This window comes from Dasypus novemcinctus, chromosome 5, assembly GCF_030445035.2.
Source record: "Dasypus novemcinctus isolate mDasNov1 chromosome 5, mDasNov1.1.hap2, whole genome shotgun sequence".
Taxonomy (NCBI): Eukaryota; Metazoa; Chordata; class Mammalia; order Cingulata; family Dasypodidae; genus Dasypus; species Dasypus novemcinctus.
The window spans coordinates 86,030,908-86,054,043 of record NC_080677.1 but is presented as its reverse complement, the minus strand read 5'-3'; the positions used below and the strand labels follow the sequence as shown (position 1 = coordinate 86,054,043).

The window sequence follows — 23,136 nt, the reverse complement described above, 5'->3', positions numbered from 1 at the left end:
GAAGTAGACTCATTCAGTTCAAATTCTGTGGTTCATGTAAGGTGTCTTTTGTTTTTATTCTTCCTTGTTTCAAATGGAACTTCAGTTCTTTTTTATATGACCCATATTTTCTCAGAGAAATTGTTGCTTCCACACACTTACCCAGTTGATCTCAAACCTGAGTGTAGAGAAGTCTCGCTGGTAGGGATCCTTTAAAATGGAGATTTAAATAAGCACCTTTGAGATTCTTATGCAAACACAACTCTTAGCCCTGTTCTCTCTTAAGTTCCAAACTGCTTTTAATAACAGAAGCAATAAAAATGACTAACATTTATGAAGCAGCTTCTACCTTACTTGTGATCACGACTCTAACAGAATATATTATTAATAATCAGTTAAAAATTTTGTCTAAATTCATACAGGTAGTAACAGCAGATCTAGACTTCAAATGCACTCTGTCCTACTTTTTAAGCTGTGCTGGTTCCTCTATGCCATAATGCTAAACTGTTGAAGGTTATTAACAACTAATAAAGAGATTACTAATGTTCTTCTAGTTAGCAGTCACACTGGCAGTTACAATAGCTAATAGAATCGCCTGCCTTTCACAGGAATAAGTAATATTTTGATATTTTGCTGCTAACCATTTTCACACTGTTTCAAACTGCTCTGAGTTTAACCCCTCCTAGAAAGAGCTATTGACACGTCCAGGTATGATCTATACCATAAAAATAAAATGAAATAACAAATATCAAATAATTGGCAAGGTTTTATGCTAATTTTCTTTAAAGATTATTTTCAGCTTGAAAATCAAGTGTGAACGTTCCATTTAACAATCCATAGATTTAAATCTTGAGATACTATATTTAGCAGATCTGGCTTCTGATAACTCAGGTTATCTTTTTTAAAAAACTGCAAGAGCAACACAACAGCAACATTAAAGAAAATTTAGCTATCTCATCAATATGACAGGCTGAGCTAATCTGAAATTCCCTCCTTCTATAAATACTCACAAATGCTGAATAAAATACAACATTGAACTTAAGAGGAAAAAGTATGTGTGGGAGAACAAAAAGCAGACCTAAGGTCAAGAGGTGAGCACAAACTCTGAAGATGCCACAGTTTTAGGAGATTATCAGATTAAATACAGGCTCCAGCCTGTGGGAGATGTGGTGCTGTGTAAACTGAAGGTGAGTGGGAAGCTGAGAAGCTGGGACCTAAACCTCTGTAAAAAGCCTGGACTGTATACCTGACCCCTCAGTGAAAGGCTTACCAGAAAAACTTCACCCAGGATCCAAGAACTAGTAACTATTTTATTTTGTCCTGGTACTCTGAATGATGACAACAAAAAAGACTCTGATAAGAAAATGAAGCCCTAAGCCCATACTGATGTGGGCTATGGGTGGGAGGTTGTTTGTCTCTTTCTAGATAACCTAAGCTGTCTGTCCTGACCTGTGGGTGTGGGACAGTGAGAGGCTGCAGTCCTGCCCTTGGTGACCATGGCAATGACTCCAGTCCAAGGAGGCAATTAGCAATGAAAACTCTATATACATACCCATCAGTCCAGGGAGACTCTGATGGTGGTGATGCCGAAGCTTAAGGGGACTTGGACTTGGCCTCAAATGGGGAAATATAATATAGCCTGTGCATGAATTCAAAATTATCTAATTCTTTGTTCAAGTGTGCCTAGAAATCCAATTAAGTAATATAGGCCCTTCAGACTTTGAATGTTCAGAAAGGTTGTGTATTCAAGGTTGCATCCAGATGGATTGTGGGTGATATGTTAATTCAAAACCTATCTAGTACTCAGACAAACACCTAACTAACAAAGAAAGTCGTTTTCTTTCATAAAAGCACCATTTGACTCCCCACCCTGTATAAAAGGAACTTGAAAATCTTGTTCGGGACTCGGTTTGGAACAGAAAGCTCCAGTCCTGCCAGCCATCAAGAAATCATTTTTCCTTCCCAAAATTATTCCTGAGTCCTGACCTTTCTATACGCAAATAATTGAACCTCTCGACTTCTACAGCAATACTATAAAGGGTATATAGTCTGGATGTATACTGCATGCATGGTGCAGGAAATTCTAAACTGAGAAGTTAGAATACCAACTGTATCTAGACCAGAGAAACTCTGGAGGTACCTGGCAAAAATAAATGTAAATCCAATATGTTGGAGTACTTTCACAACTTCTGTCTCTAGAGATGTGCCCAGATAAAAAATTTCTGAATATCAGCTCAAAATAAAAAATTCAAACCATGTAATGGAAATATCCATCACGAGGGTGGTCAAGACATAAAACTGACATGACAATTAGCATGCAATGAAACTTAAGAGATTAGAATGATTCCAAGGAGACTATGAAAAAGTGTGTTTAAAATGATTAAAGAGACAAAAGAAGATGTACAGTCCACAAAGAGGTCATTATTTTAAAAAGCAAATAAGTGGATGAATTTGAAAAAGGAACAAAATCAAACTTTTAGAAATGAAATATACAGTAGTTTGAAATTGAAACTGATTAGACAGAAAAAAAATTAGAATCAGTAAACTAGGAAATAGAATAGAGAGAGAGGTAGAGTTAGAAAGCATGAAAGAGAGGCTAAAAGATTTGGAAAATAGAATGAAAGAAATATATGGAAACTGGAAGGGAAAAAAGAACCTATGTGCCCTACCACCTTAACCCTGCCTGTTTATTTTTATAGCCAATTAAAATATTTGTAAAGTTAAAACATATTCACTTTTAAAATATCAGACAATACAGTAAAACCATAGATCCAGACTTTACCTACATACATCAGAATCACTTGGGAGGCACATTAAATCTCAGAATGCTGGACCCCATTCCCAGAGTTTCTAATCAGTAGGCATGGGGTAGAGCTCATAAATTTGCATCTCTAATAAGCTCCCAGGTGATGGTGACTGCTGGATGGATGACCACACTTTGAGAACCACTACCTTAAAGTATAAAGAAAATGCAAAAGACCTATAATCCCACCTCCTCAGCATAATAACTATTAATATTTTGGTGAGCATCTTTTCATGTTTTTTCTGTATATAGATAGAGAGGAAGGGAGGATGAGAGGGAGATGGAATGGAGGAGGGCAAATACATATCCTTTTTTTTCATATCCTTTTTTTAAATAACACAAAATGAGATTGTATTCTTCATACAACTTTGTATACTGACTTTTTACATTTAACATATTGTGGATATTTATTGAAAGTACTGTTATATATCATCATTTTTAATGGCTAAGTAGAATTTCGCTATTAAGATGATAATAATTTATATAAACTAATAATGAATATTTATATACCATAATACATTTTGCAAATTTGTCCTGTTATTTACTTATAACCTATGTTTCCTTTTTTTTAAAAGATTTATTTATTTTATTTCTCTCCCCTTCCCCTGCCCCCACTCAGTCGTCTGTTCTCTGTGTCTATTTGCTGCATGTTCTTCTTTTGTCTGCTTCTGTTGTTGTCAGCAGCACAGGAATCTGTGTTTCTTTTTGTTGCATCATCTTGTTTTGTCAGCTCGATGTGTGTGCGGCACCATTCCTGGGCAGGCTGCACTTTCTTTCGCACTGGGTGGCTCTCCTTACGTGGTGCACTCCTTTGCGTGTGGGGCTCCCCTACACGGGGACACCCCTCCGTGGCACGGCACTCCTTGTATGCATCAGCACTGCGCATGGACCAGCTGCACATGGGTCAAGGAGGCCCAGGGTTTGAACCATGGACCTTGCATGTGGTAGACGGACGCCCTAACCACTCGGCCAAGTCCACTTCCCCCTATGTTTCCTTGGTAGTCTTAAAATTATTTTGCCAAACTTACTTTTTAGTGTACCTTTTGTAATGAAAGCTTAATTTGGAAAATATTAAAGATATTTAATCCATTTTTCATCTTGATTAATTTTTTTGCTAAGGACAAAATAAAGAGGAATTGGTAAATTGGTCAATATTAGTTGTAGCAGTTTGATATAATTGATGAATTCCCAAAAGAAATATTGGATTATGTTTGTAATCTGATCTGTACCTGGGCATGATTTAGTTATGTTTAGGGCATGGAGCCCCACCCAGTCCCCACCACCTGGTGGGTGGAGACTCACAGATAAAAGGCATGGCAAAGAACCAGTTGGAGCTTTAGATGCAGGGATTTCTGATGTTAGAGTTTGATGCTGAAGACCCAGAAAGTCAGCATCCAGAGGAAAGAGAAGCCAGCCCCAGGAAGGAAGGAACCTTGAAGCCAGAGTAAAGCAAGCCCCAGGAATGCAGGAACCAAGGAAGCCTGAACCCTCACAGATGTCAGCAGCCATCTTGCTCCAAATAGACTTTGGTGAGGGAAGTAACTTTGCTTTATGGCCTGGCATCTGTTAGGCTCCTACCCCAAATAAATACCCTTTATAAAAACCAACCAATTTCTTGTAGTTTGCATCAGCACCCCTTTGGCTGACTAATACATGAAGTTTTCTTCAGCAGTATTTAAATTGCAGATATCTCTTCCTCAGTAGCAGTTTGTTTGTTTTTAAGATTAGGTGTCTTTTTATAATCATACTATTTTCAATTTGTTTTTGAGAGAATACACCTCTACATGTCCAAAGTGGTAATGGGTAATTTTCCATTATTGCTACATAACAAGCTACATCAAAACTTAATGATATTTAAAAACTATTTTATATTGCTAGTTTTATGAGTCAGAAATTTGGGAAGGGCTAAGCTGGTTGGTTTCTGTCTGATCTCTCTGATATAAGTTGGAGTGGCTATGACCAAAGGGTCCACTTTCAACATGGCTTCTTCACTCAGATGTTTGGCACCTTGGTGTTCTTTCATGTGGCATTTTGTTCTCCAGGGCCACTCAGTGCAGCTTGAGCTTCTCATAGCATGGTCATCTCAGGGAGTCACACTCTTTATATGAGAGCTGGTGTCCAAGGGACAAGAAGCAATAGCTGCCAGGCTAGTTAAGAGCTATGCCTAGAATAGTCAAAGCAGTCATTTAATACTAAAATTACTGAATAGGTATCTGTTTTCAGCCATGCAAATTTAGTGGTTCTATTCTAAACTGATCTTGTCTAAGGGAATGCCATTCTTTATGATATTCTGTTATTTATTGAATGGCTGTTATGGATAAAACTTTATATTAAGTCCTTTAAGGAATGGAAAGATGAATTAGATATGGGTCTGCCTCCAAGAACTTTATAGTTATCTAGAGAAGATAGGGCATAAAAACAAATAACTACAAATAAGGTAATGAGAGAGACATAGATAGAATTAAATATGGGAAAAGAGTCATTATAAAGAAGGTTTATGGAAAATGTTACTGGATTTTCAGGGATGAGGATATGGAGGTGATAATGAAGAATCCTTAGAGGAACAGCAGGAATAAAAGCATACACACAGGGCAGCCAAGCAATAATAGTGACCATTCGTTTGGGTGTAGTTTAGGGCAGTGGTTCTCAAGCCTTGGTGGGTACTGAAGTCAGCCCAAGGAATTTATATATGGCTTGTATGGAGTACAAGGTAAAGGTAAAGGAAGATGAAAAGGTAAGTAAACATAATATTGTAATGGTTCTTGAATACAAGGCTGTGCATTTTTAATTTATCTTATTATAAAGTGAAGAACATTAAACATTTTTTCATAGGAATCACATGATTGAAGCCAAGCTTTAGAAAATTAATCTGGTACCAGTGTGTATAGCACTTGGAGCAAAACAAAATTGGAACTTGGGAGTTGGTGTAGAGGTTACTGTGCTCATCTAGGAAAGAGAAAATTGAACCTGTCCCTGGATGATGGCAGTGAGAATGGAAAGTTGCAGAGGGATTCAAACAAATAAGAATCTGACATCTAATTAGATATGAGGGTGATGAAGCAAAGACAGAAGTCTAATTATGACTCTAAGCTTATAGTTAAAGCTGTGAGATAGGAAGACTCTCAAATCTAGAAGTCAAGGTAAGACACTCATTTGGGGAAACTAATGATGAACTGGTGTGTTGCCTGTATCACGTATGGATAGAGGAGGTCACCCATTGGGGATATCCAGCAGACCACTCAGATTCAGGTCTGGAGTTCAGAAGAAAGAATAAGCCTGGAAATAAGGATTTGAGGGTTATCGACAGAGTATTGGGAGGTGAAGACATGGCAGGTAATGAGTTCAGCAAGGAAAAGTATGTAAAGGAAAGAGAAAAATAGAGAAGACATAGCTTTAGGTAATATCTACATCCAGGAAAACAAGGGCCCTAACACAAGCCAGCAAAACTTTGTGTTACATCCAGAGAACTTGAAAGAGAAACAGGGTAGTCACTACAGAGGACCTTCCAGCAGATCGTGATTAGCAGGGTTGAATGCAGGAATATGGGGAATGTAGACAGGCCACTGGAGGTATTGGTGTTCTTATAGAAAGCAAGTCTATTGGATAGTGAGAACAGAAGGCAGCAGGCCTTGCTGGTGGTAAGGAACTGGAACCATTTATAATGCAGTGCTATATATTGCCAAGAAAATTCATACTTACCATAAACGTTTTAGTATGTACGAAGGAGCTGGGTGAAAATCAAGAAAACATCGCTCATTTAACTTGACGCAATTTCTCTGTGATCTGTCATACACACAATTTAAAGCAACAGTGGAGCCCACCATTCTTCTTTTGTTCATTACTACAAATGCTTTTACCAGAGGCAGAGGTCTCTTAGGGATATGACTTTAATCCAGAGGATTTCATTTTTATTGAGCTCATCTCAGTACATAGAAAAGCTCCTTCAAAGTTTAGCTCTGTATTGAAAAGTGAAACATAATAGCAATCATGGTTAATTGCTATCATAGATAGATTTTTCTAAGAAGGAAATTTATTGGGACAATATTTCTTGCAATTAGTTTTATACTTATAAACCAGTGTCACAAAGCTAAGCAAATAAAATCTTTCTCAAAGGTATAACTCCTGTCTTTAAACCATTAACAGTTAACATGGAATACAATATAATGTAGCTATTTTCAACAGCATATTTTCTCATTTCTTTTTATCACCGTATATACCACAGGCTTCATCTGTACCTGACTTACTATGGAACTGTCCAGATCCTCATATATTGCATGGCACTATGCTAGAATTTTGCAAACTTTAAACCATTTAATTCTCATTGGCAATGGTGGTAGTTTGAGACTTTTATGGACTCCAGAAAAGATCATATTCTTAGAACGAATCCATTCCTGGGGTGTAAACCTATTGTCGGTGGGGCCTTTGTCTTGATTAGATTGCTCCAATAAGGTGTGACCCAGAGTGGGTTTTAATCCTCTTCCTCCTTTATAAATGGGATGAAATCCTCCATAGAAGCACTTAGAGAAAAGACATAGGAGCTTGGAAAGGAACCCACAGATGCTGAGACAGAATGTCACAAAGCCAGAAGCTGAAATCAACAAAATGCAGGAGAGAGAGAGCCACAGGAGCAGAAAGATGGCCAGCAGGCAGTCTTTGAGGAGAAAAGTGTTGCCTGATGATGCCTTGATTTGGACACTTCTCAGCCATGGAACTGTAAGCTGACAAGTCAATAAACCCCCATTGTAAAAGTCAACTCATTCTGGTATATTGCTTTCAGCAGCTTTTACCAAACTAAAACAGCAACCTTTCAGAGTTGATACTGTTATTTCCATTTTCATAATGAGAAAATTAGGACTGAAAGAAGTTATGTAACTTACCAAAGGTGATGCAACTGTTAATTTTCAGAGTATGGATCCCAATCAGGTTTTCTTACTCAAAAGCTTACACTCTCCATACTCGGCCACTGAGGCTCACTCCACCCTATTACTCAGACAGCCTGTACATCACAGGATTGAAGGAACATGGGGCAGGGAATGATGAGGATCTTTCATGATTAGCGAATGTGTCATAGGTCTCTTTATACTGTCAGATGTGGCAAGGACGAGTGCCAGCACATAGGTATGAAAGAAAAGTTTATCAGTACTCCCAGGTCCTAGAACAGAGAGGAGTGGCAGGCCTCTCAGGGCCACACAGGGAAACACATCAGGAGCATAGGCTCAACCAAACAGGAGGGGAGCAGTGGTTACAGCAGACCTGGGGACTATGCATTTCTAGTGTTATGTGGGTGGAGCTGTAGCAGTTGATCAGGCATCAGTGGGTAGAGATGGGGGAGTTTGTATTTGACTTCCACAAGGATGGAAGGAGAGGGAGAAGCTGTTTATCTTGTATAAGCTGTGTCAGGAATGGCCATGGAGGTACCTACAAGTAGTGTCTAAAATGCTGAGGTATTAAGACAATGCAAAGCTCTTTTTGTTACTACTGACCTCTGAGATGCTAAGGCAGCATGAAGACAATGAAAAGTAACTATATTATTTTAATTTACTGCAGAAGGGATGCTCTTTCTTTGACTGGTGGATCAGTTTAGCTTGAGTTTGAGTTAGGATTTCTTTAAAGTAATTTTTCTCCTTGATTTCCCCCCTGAGTTTGGGTTTCTTTAAAGTAATGAAGGGGGGAAGTGGATTTGGCTCAATGGATAGAGCATCTGCCTACCACATGGGAGGTCCAGGGTTCAAGCCCAGGGCCTCCTGACCTGTGTGATGAGCTGGTCCACGTGCAGTGCTGATGCACGCAAGGAGTGCCGTGCCACCCAGGGGTGTCCCCCTCATAGGGGAGCCCCACGCCCAAGGAATGCACCCCATAAGGAGAGCTACCCTGCACGAAAAAAGTGCAGCCTGCCCAGGAATGGCGCTGCACACATGGAGAGCTGACGCTGCAAGGTGATGCAGCAAAAAGAGACACAGATTCCCTGTGTCACTGACAAGAATACAAGTGGATACAGAAGAACACACAGCAAATGGAAACAGAAAGCAGACAACTGAGGGGGGGGGAGAGAAATAAATAAATATAAATAAATCTAAAATAAATAAATAAAGTAATGAAACAGTTGTAGTTTCAGCTTTTTCTTTTTTAAGATTTATTTATTTATCCCCCCCCCCTTGCGGCTCGCTTGCTATCTGTTCTCTATGTCCATTCACTGCATGCTCTTCTGCTTGCCTGCTTGTCTCCCTTTGTTGTGTCATCTTGCTGCACTGGCTGTCTGCGGGCACGGGTCAGCCTGCCTACACAAGGAGGCCCCGGGATGCAAACCCAGGGCCTCCCCTATGGTAGATGGGAGTCCAATCAATGGAGCCACATCTACTTCCCTATTTTCATCTTTAACAAAACATAGAAAGTCATTGGAAAAAAAAAAATGAAGGAAAAGGAAAGATAATTGGAACTACAATTTCAAATATTAAAACTGGATACAGTGGGCTATGTATGGCCAGGAATTTTCATCAAGACTTCATCCAGAGACAGGGGAAGCTCTCCTCCTGGTGCTCCTTGTACATTTTTACACTGCACTTTGGTAGGGGACCTGATGGATGACAGTCTCTTAACAGTGGAGGGAGGGGCAGAGCATGTACAAGACAGGAGAGCCGTTTCCTGGTTTTCAGGATGATGGATCCCACATCATCAGCCCAAACCTCTCTTCCTCTCCATAAGGCAGTAAGTGGCACCAAGCCATGGGGTCACAAGGGCTAGCCCACCTCACTCTTCAGACTGACACCCTGACAATTTAACATTAGGCATGTGTTGATAAAGCTTCAAGAGTTTTGACAGTGGGAGAGCGATGTGACTCAAGCGCTTGAATGCCAGCTTCCCACATATGAGGTCCTGGGCTCATTCCCTGACTCTGGTACCATTAAAGACAAAAAAAAGGGTTGACAGTAAATTTCAAACTATTGTACTACCAAGATTAATCTAAAGTTATGACACAACAGAATTGTTTTATAAAAAAATAAAAAGAATTTGCGAATTAGAGCCCACATTCAATTATCTGAGTCAGTGGACTAAAGCCATGTATAACCCATATCAGTGATAATCTCAAGATAAGTTGTAGCTTTGCTCTGGGAAAAAAATTAATTTGCCTCTGTAATCACATTTTCCTTACATACCTATTAAAATTACCAACTGTTTTCCAGGTAGTGTAATACCAATATAAAGGTAAGCAATATGATTTAGAATTACTCAATCTAATTGGGGGAACATCAGTTTGGAATATAAAAATTTCCTGTAAATTTCACATAGATAGTCTATAGTTAGTAGTGACCAGAGATTTCTTCTGGTTCATAGTAGTACTATCAGTATTTATCTTCCTGCTGTGTCATTTGTGACATGGATCAATCATCAGTTTATAAATTTCAATTTAAAGCACCTATTATTATCAACTTCCAAAAAATAACTGTGCAAATGCATAACCAAAAGACTAAATGTTGCTCTTAGCAATTTCAGTATATCAAATTGAGAGCCTTCTAGTCCCTAGCATTGTGCCAACAAAATGTTTATTGACTGAATGTTGAATAACCCTCAAGAGATTTCTCTGCATTAACTACTGTAATCAAAGTACAAAAACAAGATAACTATTATTTTTAGGAACTCAAAATCCCCTAGCATTGTGCCAGCATGTTTATTGATTGAATGTTGGATAGCTCTCAACAGATTTCTTTGAATTAACTATTGTAATCAAAGTACAAAACAAATTAACTATTATTTGTAGGAACTCAAAATCTTAAGAAAAATTTTTCACAGAGGTAATAGAAGGCATAAAAACCTGAAATAACTCCTTTAATCTATTTCTCCCTAACACAGCAACAATGAGATCTATATATTGGAACTAACACTAAACCTATATGCTTTTGACATGATCTTAGTATCACCATATTATTGGTCATTCAAACTATGCTTTTCTAAAATAATAAGATAACTTTAGGAAGGCACCTAGATTTTTACAAATAATAAAACTAGCAAAAATCCATACAATGGGCTTAATTTATTTTCTTTTGCTTTAATTCATTCATTGTTAACCTAATAGTAAGTGAGTAGATGGACCATAATATTTAGAACTAAAAATTTCATACTTATTCTTCATAAATAGTACATATTATTAGCCATTTTAATAGCATTTTTGTTTCACATAGGCAAAGTTTCTGACCAAAGTAGTATTAAAAGCCTGTGAAATTCATTTAAAATTCAGCTAAACGTTTTAGAAAGCATTTCATTTATGCCTCTGAAAGAAAAGTATTTATAAAGTAACAAAACACTTAATTCCATTGGAGGAGGTATTTTTATTAATTTGTTAATTGTATTACATTATATATTTGGTCCTTATGAGATGTGTACTTATACAAATTTAGAGCCACATTAGGTACATACTTCTCAGAATTTTATGAGGTTTTGTCTGGATCTTTATGTGTTTTCTAGACTCAGTTAAAGTAAGTAATGGCTGCAGTTTTAAAGATGATTAACAACCATTTCCTCCTCTAAGTTTTGACTGCTCTGCTCTATTGTACCTAATCTCAATGCCCACAGTTTTACAAGCAGAGGAGTGAAATCACACATGATTCTCACAAGTTCTGGTCTATGGGGAAATGTGTTAGTGCTCTAGCAGGTTTACTGATTCTTGCATATAGTTGATAGCTTTCTAGCATCACCCCTGAATGCTATATTCCCCTCAAGTCTCTTTCCTTCGTGCCCTTCTACTTTCTACTCTTTCCCTAGGTAAGCACTTGCATTCCCATGGGTGCAATTGGATAACTCCTGAATCTCTAAATTCTACTTCTCACTCTTGCTTGAATGCTTGCACAGAATTTCCAATTGCATGCAGGACATTTTCTCATGACATTCAATAGAAATCTCAGATTGAACCATTGAAAGCCGAACTAATTGCTTCTCCCAAAGTCTGTTCATTCTACTATGTCCCTCTATTATTAATGGCATCCCCCTCTTTCTAGGTAGGCAAGAAACAACACTCAGAAAATTTCTAACACCTCTGTTTTCTCAGCTCCCAAGTCCATTTAATTGCCAAATTGTATCTAATCTACATCCACATGACCTCTAGTTTTATTTGTTTACTTAATCATTCAACAAGTAGTTTTTGAGCCTTTTCCTACTTCCATGCTAGGTATTGGAATACAAGACAGTGCCCACTTCAGGAAGCCCCCCCAGCAGGAGAGAAATAACTAATAGACCATCACATTGCAGTATGATAATTAATATTTGTTATTAGTATATGCAGGCTGCTAAGACTAAAAGGAGACAGGGAAGACTTTTGGGAGGAAGTGATACCTAAGCTGTGTCTGGAAAGATTAAGAGGAGTTATCAAGGTAGAGAAAAAAGAGAAAAGGCCCCTCCTGGGTACAGAGAGAGTAGTAGGTATAAATGTACAGAGGTGTAAGAGAGCAAGGCCTTTTCAAGGAGTTGTGAGGTAACACAGGGTACAAGGTAAGGAGTGCTGAGAAATGAAGCAGAGGCACATTTGTCAAAGGCCTTGTGTACCTTGCTAAGAAATTTGGATTTCATTCTCAAAGTATCCTTTCTTTCCTTATTTCCCATCCAGGGTCATGTCTCTCACCTACATCATTACAAAAATTCTCCTTCCTGCCTATTCTCTTGATCGCTTATCTCTTATCTTTTCTCGTCTTTCCATAGACTGTGATGAGAGGTTGCTTCCCAAATTAAAGTTTAGAATCTGTCTCTCTTTCTAATCCTTCAATGTCTTGAATTATTCCCCTAATCCTCAAAGTCTAGAATTCTTTATTTCCTGAAACCTCCACTTCTGCCAAACATATTCCAGAGACCAAGCTTGTGACAACTGTTTTCCCTTGTGAGTTGTAAATGCCTTAAGGCCAGAGTCTGCATTTTGTACATCTCAGTGGATTTAAAGCCCCTTGTCCTGTACTTCGCACATAGTAGGCTTTTGCCTATCTGTTGTGTTAGTGAAGGAGTGCATTTTGGAGTCTTTCCACATTTCTTTATCCTCCACATTTCTTTGATGCACAGTGACAACCTTCTCATTGCTATAATAAGCACTGTCAGCAAGTATTCTTTACAGCCCAGTGGCTTGTAACAAGCCCTGCTGCTACAAATCAGCAACAGTTCCCAAACAGAGTACATGGCAGTGTACAATCCTGAATGTGCAGTGTTTTGTGGTTTTTTCTCTTTTTCTTCCTAGAGAATGAAAGACCTCACTTTTCCCTAGGGAGGCTTAGAAAGCATCATAGCAGGGGCTCTCACCAAACATTACCATTTCCAGGGCTCTACACCTCATTATACTGACAGGGCTTTGAACTAGAGCCAGTGCTAGGTTTCCAGTCTAAGCTCTAAGTCAGTGACTGTGGGCAGCATATCTGGGTTTCCTCATCTGTGAAGCCAGAATTTGGGGTCAGAAATTATTTCCAGTCACCAACAGCATAGAGTAGATCTTTTATGTCAAAAACAGAGCTGAGAAATGTTATATTCAGAGAAGATAATTTAAAGGTCATTCTATCTAACCATGCCTAACTGTAATCTAAATTCTTATCACTGGAATAAGTTAGATCTCTAGGAGATTGCCTACAAGACTATATCACCTTAATCTCTTGCAGAACAATGGTTCACCAAATTGCCAGCTATTTGAATTTGGGTTCTGCCTGTTGTGGATGTTGTTCATTATGATACTGAAAGTTTCCTGTGTTAGATCTTACGTGAGATATTTTCTTGGTAGAAATTTAGCAAAAAAGTTAGCCTCCCTTAAAATTTTTGAAGTTTTCTTCTCTCATACAATAGCTGTATAAGTTAACATGTTCTCTTCTTCACCCTGTCTCTCAAATAGCTAATACAAAGTGAATACAAATAGCTATTCATAGCAACTGTCTTGGCCCCTCTAGCAGTTTTCCCTCAGTCCCATTTGTTTATTTTGTAAGCCTCCTCACTTCCGTTTTGAAAGAAGAGAGAGGGGAAGAAGAGAGAGATGGCTAGATGGAGGTTGGATGCTATATATCCACTTTAGCAGCGGGGTGTATCTGCCATAGCAGCAGGGCTGGCAGTGGACACTGGACAACGCGCCACCCCCATTCCTCTCTTAGAAAAACAATCTATTCTGTCTCAGTGGCTGCCTAACCACTTGGTCTAAATATGATTTAAGACAATGTCAACAACAATAAAGAGCTTAACATGTCTCCCCTCATGTATTTATATGAACTACTTTATCTCCTACGTAAAAATAGCATGTGAGACATGAGCTACTAAAGAGAATACAAGTAAACAATGAGATATCAATCAGTAATGTTATTCATCCACTGTGGATGATACTATGAGTTGCTAACTATCCAAATTATATTCAAGTATTTCATCACCTGCTTAATCAAGCTGCAAAATAAGGAGTTAGACCACTTCAACTCCAGTGATTTGATTATGTGGTAAAGAGACTGGTGCATAAACATTAATCCTGGGAAATTAATTCATGAAAATTAGCTGAAGATACCCCTAGAGGCTTGTTTTGTATCTATTTTTGCATAAAATGTTGAACTAATTACTTACTGAGAGTGTTGTGGGGGGACTAGAATGATTATGCATGATTCTATAGTTATCTAGAGAGAATTGTGAAGAGGCCATGAAGTGACCCGAAAATGCATTCTGATTAAAGCTAAGTCTTGAACAGGAAAATTGCTTTGAAATGATTAAAGTTAAAATTGTTGGTAATGAAGGAAAACACTTGTCCTAGAATGAGGCCTTTCAAAGAGAAAGTCTCATTTTGAATTTTTGTAAAGCATATGGCTTTACTCTTCAATTACAAAATATTGGATTGTATCATTGTCACTATCATGTCTCCACTTTAAAATTGGGTGGAGGACAAGGAAAGGGATTAGGAGAATGTTTTTGGTAAAAATCTGGCAGGGGGTGTCAAAGGTGAAGGTCTGCCCTCAGGAAAGGGAAGTCTCCAGCATCCTTTGGAGTCAGCCTAGACATATCAGCTCCGTGGAGCCTCCCCAGACTTGGCCACAGCCTCTGATCCCAAGGAACTTGGCTCATTTGTATGTTTAGCATGCAGAGTTGTATTTCAATTCTTTGTTTAAACAGCTGTCTTTCCTACCACATCATGAGTTCCTAGAGAATAGAGATTATGTTTTATTATCTTCTCTGTATTTCTAGAATCTAGCTGGGTTTCCATCCCACCTAGAATTGAGACCATTACTCTGATGACATTTATTCTCTTTGGTAAATATCAGCTATTTAAAGACATTTACTTAAAGCAGGGGTTCTTAACCAGGGGTCCACAGACCCAAAGATTTCAGGGATCAAAGGGGTGCTGATGTAAAATACCAACCAAAAATAGGTTGGTTTTTATAAAGGATCGTTATTTGGGGTAGGAGCTTACAGATACCAGGCCATAAAACATAAGCTATTTCCCTCACCAAAGTCTATTTGGAGCAAGATGGCTGCCGACATCTGCAAGGGTTCAGGTTTCCTGGGTTCCTACATTACTGAGGCTTGCTTTACTCTGGCTTCAAGGTTCCTTCCTTCCTGGGGCTGGCTTCTCTTTCCTCTGCATGCTGACTTCCCAGAGCTCCAGTTTAAATCTTCAGCATCAAACTCCAACATCAAAACTCCAACTTCAGAAACCCTCAAATCTGTTTTTTGCCACGCCTTTTATCTGTGAGTCCCCACCCACCAAGTGGTGGGGACTCAACGCCCTAATCATAATGTTGTAGAATTTGAGAGAGGTTCAATTATTTGCATATAGAAAGGCCAGGACTCAGGAATGATTTTGAGAAGGAAAAACGGTTTACTGATGGCCGGCCAGACTTGGGACCTTTCTATTACAAACCCAAACCCCGAACAAGATTTTTGAGCCCCTCTTATACAGAGAGGAAAGGCCAAATTGTCCTTTTGTTTCAGTTCTCAATAGGATTGAATTAGCATATAATTTTTCACATCCAAGGTAAGCTTTTAGCATGGACTTCATACATTCTAGATAAGCTTTTAGCACATTTGGTTTGCATTTTTCCTGAATATTTAAAGTTTATAGACTTTGCATTGTTAAACTGTTTCCTGGGACTGGAGTCGTTGCCATGGTCACCAAGGGCAGGACTGCAGCCTCTTACCGTTCCACACCCACAAGTCAGGACAGACAGCTTAGGTTAAGGTTATCTCTGAAGAGACAAAGAGCCTCCCACCCATAGTCCACATCAGTAACTCAATCATGCCCAGGTACAGATCAGATTACAAGCATAATCCAATTTTTTTCTTTTTGGAATTCATCAATTATATCAAACTGCTACAGGGTCTGTGAGCTTGAATTGAAAAAAATCAACTTATCTTTATTCTCTCTGACCTCTAACTGAAATCTAGCATTTCCTTCACTTATGAATCTATGGAATAAATATATTACAGTAGTGTTCATTTCCCCTGACTGGCAAAGGGGTCTGTGGGAAAAAAAATATTAAGAACCCCTGATTTAAAGATATTAGTAATTTAAAGATATTTAAAGATGTCAATAGACTATCTGAAATTTTGGGGGGTAGTTAGATGTATTTCAGAATTCAGATTTTTCTTATGTTTGAAAAGGTGATATCAGTGTCTATAATGTCTCAACCATATTTAGCATAACACTCTCAGCAGAGTCTGCTGAGGTCCCTATAATCAAACACATTAATATTTCTGCAGCAAATTTGTGAATAGGCATGCTGCCTGGAATAAATATAGACTATAATTTCGTAGCAGTTCTGGTCTGTTCAGATCAGGTTTTGCTAACAGAGAGTTAAAAAAAACAATTGTGCCTTTTTGTTATTTTTTAGCTCTTTGGATTTTGGAATCATGGATAAGCTATTGAGGCTCTGCATTACCTTTATAGGAAGGAAGGAGATCTTATGTAGGGGAAATTTTCCTAGGTACAAGGACACTTATTTTTGTCATTTCAGGGAGGAGGGAAGAAAGAATGCTAGATTTTTCCAGATGATGGCTAGGTGGCAGAAGTGACCCTGCTACTAGGATCCCTCAGGAGGTCAGGGATCCCAGATTAGGTAATGGAAGTGGTTCATTCCTCACAGAGAAAACTCTCCCATTTTCCTCCACTGCTTTCTCCCTTATCTGCTGGCTCATTCTTTGTTCAAACCAGAATCTCCCTTTTCCCTTCCTCCATTTCTCTATAGTTCTTTACCAAAGCTTAGTTTGTTAAAGTTTTGTTGCTTTCCTTGTTTGCCTTCAGCACAGTTCTTTTGCACATGATCCTCTTGTGCTTATGCTCCTCAACAACCAGGACTTTGGTATAATTACTTTGTCTTTGAGTAGATGGCAGCCCATGCTTATTTAGAATAGAAGGAGTTTCTCTACATGTTTTTGTTCAGCATGGGTTGTGTTTACCCATTCAAAACTGTGTGGATAAGCATATTGGAAATCTGTGAGTGGATGGCAGGCCAGTACTGTTGTCTATATGTACCTTGTGTACTAAATCAAAAAATATTGATGAAAACTTCAAATCGAAATATGTTAACCCATTTTTAAACATAAAGTCAGTAACATCATTTCTTCAGTCTCTTTTTTTCTTTTCCACTACCTTTTTCATGCTATTTTTTTTTCTTTTGCTGAGATGGCTTCCCTCATCTGTTTGCTTGTTGTTTTTGCTCATTGTCTGCTATCTGTCTCTTTTTTTCTTCTTTTAGGAGGCACCAGGAACCAAACCCAGGATTTCCCGTGTGGGAGGCAGGTACCCAGCTGCCTAAGCCACATCCACTCCCTTTCATTCTAGTTTTTAAACAAGGCAATTGCTTATTGCTACAGTTAACATTTGGTATGCCTTTATTTCTAATTTTGTTTGATTTACTTATCTCATCCATCAGATTCTGCCAGTATTTACAAAAAAGCTCACCTTCTTACTGTTATAAGAATTAGTTTGGTCTTCTCACTCTCTCTCTTTTGTAATCTCTTAGATTATTTTTAAAGTGCTTTTAGTTTGTTGTTGTTGATGATGATTTGTGATGGTGACCTGAGCAAAAAAATAGTGACCATGGAGGTAATATTTCTGCACTGTCAGGACATCCCCATACCCTTCTGCATCTTAGTGAGTGCAGGGAACAAAGCAAACGCCAAGGCTGAGGCCCTGTGTTTTCCGTCAGTGGCGCCCTCTCTAGCTATCACCTCCAGTCCTGGTCTCAGGAGTGGTTATAATAGCAGCATCCCCCTTTGTAGTATCCCAGGCTAGAAAAAGTTGGAGTATTTGTCACTGCAGCACCAGGAAGTGTTCTCTGGCTTAATTCTGTGGCAGATTGAAATTGTGCTCCAGAAAATTTTAGTGTGGGAAGAGGACAAATAGCCAGAAGGGGCATCAATCACCCAAATAACCACCGGGAAGCCACCCAAGAGATCAGGAATTAGTTGTAACATGTTTCATTCCTTCCTTTCTCTTTTGAGACTAAATCACATTTCTTTGGCAGGAGTTTACTGTCAATGCATTGTGGTATATCATCAATGATTATGGAAGCTCTCGCATCAGTTAATATTGTTTTCTAAAGAGTTATAGATGTTCCTCTTAAGATAGGCAAGGGAATTTCCTTGACATGTACATCAACAAATACAGCATTTCTAGGTATAAACTTTTCTTCTTAATCAACGTTCATTCCTTCAATAAATGAATTTTATTGCTGAAGAATACTTCCTAATCTCTGCCAAAAAAAAAAACCAAACACAAAAAACAAGAGCAACAACAACAAAAACTGCTAATTTCTAAGATAGTAAAGGTAAAATAAAGCCTCTACCTTCAGATGCTGTTGCTTCTAAAACATATACCGGAGATTGGAAACTACGGTCCTCAGGCCAAACCCAGTCCACTGCCTGTTTTAGTAAAGTTTTATTGGAACATAACTCCTATTTGCTTATGTATCATTTGTGGCTGCTTTGTGCTACAAAGACAAATTTGAGTTTGTGATAGAAACCATATGGCCTACAAACCTAAGCTATCTACTGTCTGACCCTTTACAGAAAATGTGTGCTGACCCTTGCTATATAGACTTTCAAGCATAAATCATTAAATGATATTGCAGAAGAAGTAGGGAGAAGCATGAATTTTGAATCATTCATATTTCAAATCCTGGTTCTATCATTTACCAGTCTTGTGACCTTTAACATGTTACTTAGTATTTCTAAGTTTCCTTTACTGCAAAATGGAAATAATATCTATACCACAGGTTTATTGTAAGGAGTGAAAGAGATAATATGTATGTAAAACATTCCAAATAGAACAACAGCCAATAAATGTTCATTTGTAATGTATCAAAAGAATGAGATGATGCTTATAGATAGGGTAACTATTGTCCTAAGTCACCTTGGTTTAGAACTGATTTCTCAACATAATTATAATAGCCCTCTTCATTCTCAAATGGCCCAGTTTGGACAATAAATTATATGGTCCCACTATCGATAGGGATTTCTTGAAGTTCCATTTGTGATTATCTCATTTTAAAAGATGAGTCAAATTTATTTAAATATATTTACTTATATTAAAATACAAGTATGATGATAAGCAAGTAAAAAATAAAACCTTTTACTTTGTATTGGTCATTGTTCACCTAGTGGTAAAAAAATATTCCTAAACCTTGTCTCTCTAAGGAGATACATTTATTAACCCAATAGTGATGAGTTTCTTAATCTAACAAGTGGGATTTAGAAGTAAATGAGCCAATAAGAAGAAAGATGGATTTTATGTGACAACCTGGAAGTAGGAGTCCAGTGATGAAACAGAGGGTAGCTTTGGGAGGGAAACGATGAGAGGATTCAGTCTGATTAAATGTGTGCTCACAATTGTGCTTCTTTTGTTCATTTGAATAAGCTACTGGGGCTTAAGCTATCAGTTACCCCTTGAAACTGAAAGTAGGAATCACTGGTGGGCAAGTTATAGTCGATGAGGGGGTTTTTAATCAACATTGAACACTTTATACCTTCCAGAAGAAAACAATTGATTATAGCTATATAACCACCTGGGACTTAAGGTGGGATGTCAAGGAGAAAGGGGTTGTACTACTTGTACTTCATACATATTTAGCACAAACAAATTGGCCTTTCTTCTTTTTTGAAAGTCTGATGTTGGGTAGACCTAACACCAGGCCTTGTTTCTATGCAGTAAACAGATGCAAATGTGTATGGGTTGGAATGGCTGGGAAGGACTCTGTAGAAGAACTGGAGCTGAGTTGGGTCTTTCAGAAGAGTTGGAGAGGTAAGAGGAAGAGGACTACCAGCTGGGAACGCAGCAGTGATCAGAAGCAGGAAGGAAGGCATGGGTATGTCTTGTTGGATGTGCTATGGAGAGGTCCTTAGAGTGGAACATGCATGCTGAGTTTGGAACATATGACTATGAAGGGCCTTGGATGCCAGTTTTGAAAATTGGCTTATTTCTTTAAGCCATGGCAAAAAGTTTTTAAACAACTTTCTTCAGTTTAGATATTGTTTTAGTTTGACTTTCAAAAATAACTAGATAATATAATATTGTAGAATATATATCATCTGACAGCTGCTTTGATTATGTGGAAATTTCTCTCTCTTCTCATGCTGTTAAGTAAATTCATCAAAGACAGAATTTATTTGCTGAGAGCACGGATAAAATATTTGTTTTCCTTATTTAGAAAATTTTATAATCAAATGAACTTGCAAGGACTGTGCTTCATCTAATTTTTCACATTGGTCTTATGACCCTGACTCTAGTTCTGAACTTTTTTTTTTTTTTTTTAAGATTTTTGCTCCTGCTAAAAGTCTCCTTCCTTTCTCGCCTTTTTTGTGTTTTTCCCTCCACCCCACCTCTGGCCTCTTTTGCTTTTGCTTGACATTTTCTTGTACTTGCAAGCTCTTTCCTCAAGAAAGGGTATCCTAAAGCTAAGAAAACAGAGGAATGTTAGGTAGAATGTAGGGCTTATGAAGAGGGGGTTGAGGGAATCTGAAAAATACACACCTGTGTTATGAAGACTATGTCAAAATAACTTCCCAGTGGAGCCAATTCAATCAAAGACAGGCAGTTCACTGTAAATGTAGTCCATGTGGTGATGTGGGCTATGGGTGGGAGGCTCTTTGTCTCTTCAGAGATAACCTAAGCTCTCTGACTTGTGGATGTGATGGTAAGAGGCTGCAGTCCTGCCCTTGGTAACAATGGCAAGGACTCCAGTCCCAGGAAACAGTTTAACAATGCAAGGTCTATAAACTTTAAGTATCCAGGGGAAATGCAAACTAAATATGCTAAAAACTTACCTAGAATGTCTGAAGTCCATGCTAAAAGCTTACCTAAGATGTGGAAGATATATATGCTAATTGAAGCCTATTGAGAACTGAAACAAAGGGACCATCTGGCCTTTCCTCTCTGTATAAAAGGGATTCAAAAATCTTGTTTGGGGCTCGGGATTCAAACAGAAAGCTCCCGAGTCGGCCAGTGGCAGTCAATAAACCATTTTTCCTTCTCAAAATCATTCCTGAGTCCTGGCCTCTCTATATGCAAATAATTGAACCTCTCTCAAATTCTACAACAGTGGTTCTTTGGAAATGTGTTGACAAAACAAACCTGTTGACTGATAGTACAGATCACTTTCCAGCAAATAATTTCGGTGAGTTCCCTGGAGCATGGATATTCAAGGAGTGTGTACAATGCTCCATTGGATGCAAGAAAAAATATATAATTTCTATTTGTAGCTAAAAAAGTAATAATACTTTGAGTTTACAAACATTTGGTTTATATATTAATTCAATCCATGAATTAAGTTTTTAAATATTTAAAAAAAATTTTTTTATTTTTAAGGAAGCTTTAGATTAATAAATTAAATAAAAAATATAGGAGATTCCCATATACCCACTCCCTTCCCCACCCAGACTTTCCCACATTAACAACATCTTTTATTAGTGTGGTACATTTGTTACAATTGATGAACACATTGAAGCATTACTGCTAACCACTGACTATAGTTCACATTATAGTTTACACTTTGCCCCACACAATTTTATTGGTTTTGACAAAATGTATAATGGCCTGTATCCAGCATTGCAGTGTCACGTGGAACAATTCCAATGTCTCAAAAATGTCCCCATGTTATACCTATTCTTTCTTCTCCCTCCCTTCAGAAACTTTTGTGGCCACTGCCTTTATATAAATGATGAAAGTTCTTTCATTGCTAGACTAATAATGTCTATAGTAGAATAATAATAAAATAATAATAAGTATGCTTTAATCCATTGTTCATTGTTCAATCCTGAGGATTAGGGGATGGTGATGCCCTCTCTGTTTCTGATTGAGAAGGGTCTTACATCCATGGGGCAGATGGATAGAGCTATCTTGCTTGCAGTTGCAGACTCTCTGTTCCTTGGGATGTGTGGTTTCCATCATCACCTCCTTGTTGGTTATCCTGGGTGAGTCCAATGAACTGGCAAGTAGGTGTTGCAACTCTGCTGAGATTCAGGGCTCAATTGGCATATGAACAGACTGAAGATTAAAGTCTCTAGGACATATAATTAACAAGTATAGTGCTAGTTATAGGCTGAAATAAAAATTTTAAATATATGAAGATGGTGAATTTTCAATTTTCTTTGACTGATTGTGGTACACAAGAAAAGTTTGATGACTATTGTTCTAGATCAGTGATTCCCAATCTTTGGGTAACTGGCCCTCACCTTCCCTTAAGGACAGTAGCATTATTATAAGAGGGCCATTAAAAAATGGGGTGGACTCATTTTTTCATTCAATATGCACTAACAATAGAGTGACCCAATAAGAGTTTGACCTGGTGTATCTAATGTTTCTATTGTTGTGTTAAAAAATCTACTGTAGTGAAGCAGACTTGGCCCAGTGGTTAGGGCGTCCGTCTACCACATGGGAGGTCCACGGTTCAAACCCCGGGCCTCCTTGACCCATGTGGAGCTGGCCCATGTGCAGTGCTGATGTGCGCAAGGAGAGCTGTGCCACACAGGGTTGTCCCTGTGTAGGGGAGCCCCACAGGCAAGGAGTGCGCCCCGTAAGGAGAGCTGCCCAGTGCGAAAGAAAGTGCAGCCTGCCCAGGAATGGCACCGCACACATGGAGAAATGACACAACAAGATAACGCAGCAAAAAGAAACACAGATTCCCGTGCCGCTGACAACAACAGAAGCAAAGAAGACGCAGCAAATAGACACAGAAAACAGACAACGGGGGTGGGGGAGAAGGGGAGAGAAATAAATAAATAAATAAATCTTTTAAAAAAAGTCTACTGTAAAAATAGATTCCTTATACCTGAAAATAAAATCACACATGGCAAAAGGGTTAGGACAGGAGGGAATCAAATCCAAAGAAAATGTTTGTTTGACTGGTCGAAGTATTTAACCTACTGGGGAAAAA

General features: G+C 38.3%; 1 protein-coding gene and 1 long non-coding RNA gene across 3 annotated transcripts in view; one reads left to right on the top strand and one right to left on the bottom strand.

Annotated features, from left to right (window-relative positions):
- Positions 1-23,136, top strand: part of IMMP2L (inner mitochondrial membrane peptidase subunit 2) — a 1,033,857-nt gene that overhangs the window by 1,000,691 nt on the left and 10,030 nt on the right. The gene's annotated exons all lie outside the window — the stretch shown is intronic.
- Positions 21,623-23,136, bottom strand: part of LOC105744456 (uncharacterized) — a 55,926-nt gene continuing 54,412 nt past the window's right edge. Inside the window, exon 4 of the long non-coding RNA XR_001117526.4 lies at positions 21,623-22,263. This is a non-coding gene — a long non-coding RNA (uncharacterized lncRNA). The remainder of the gene's footprint in view (positions 22,264-23,136) is intronic.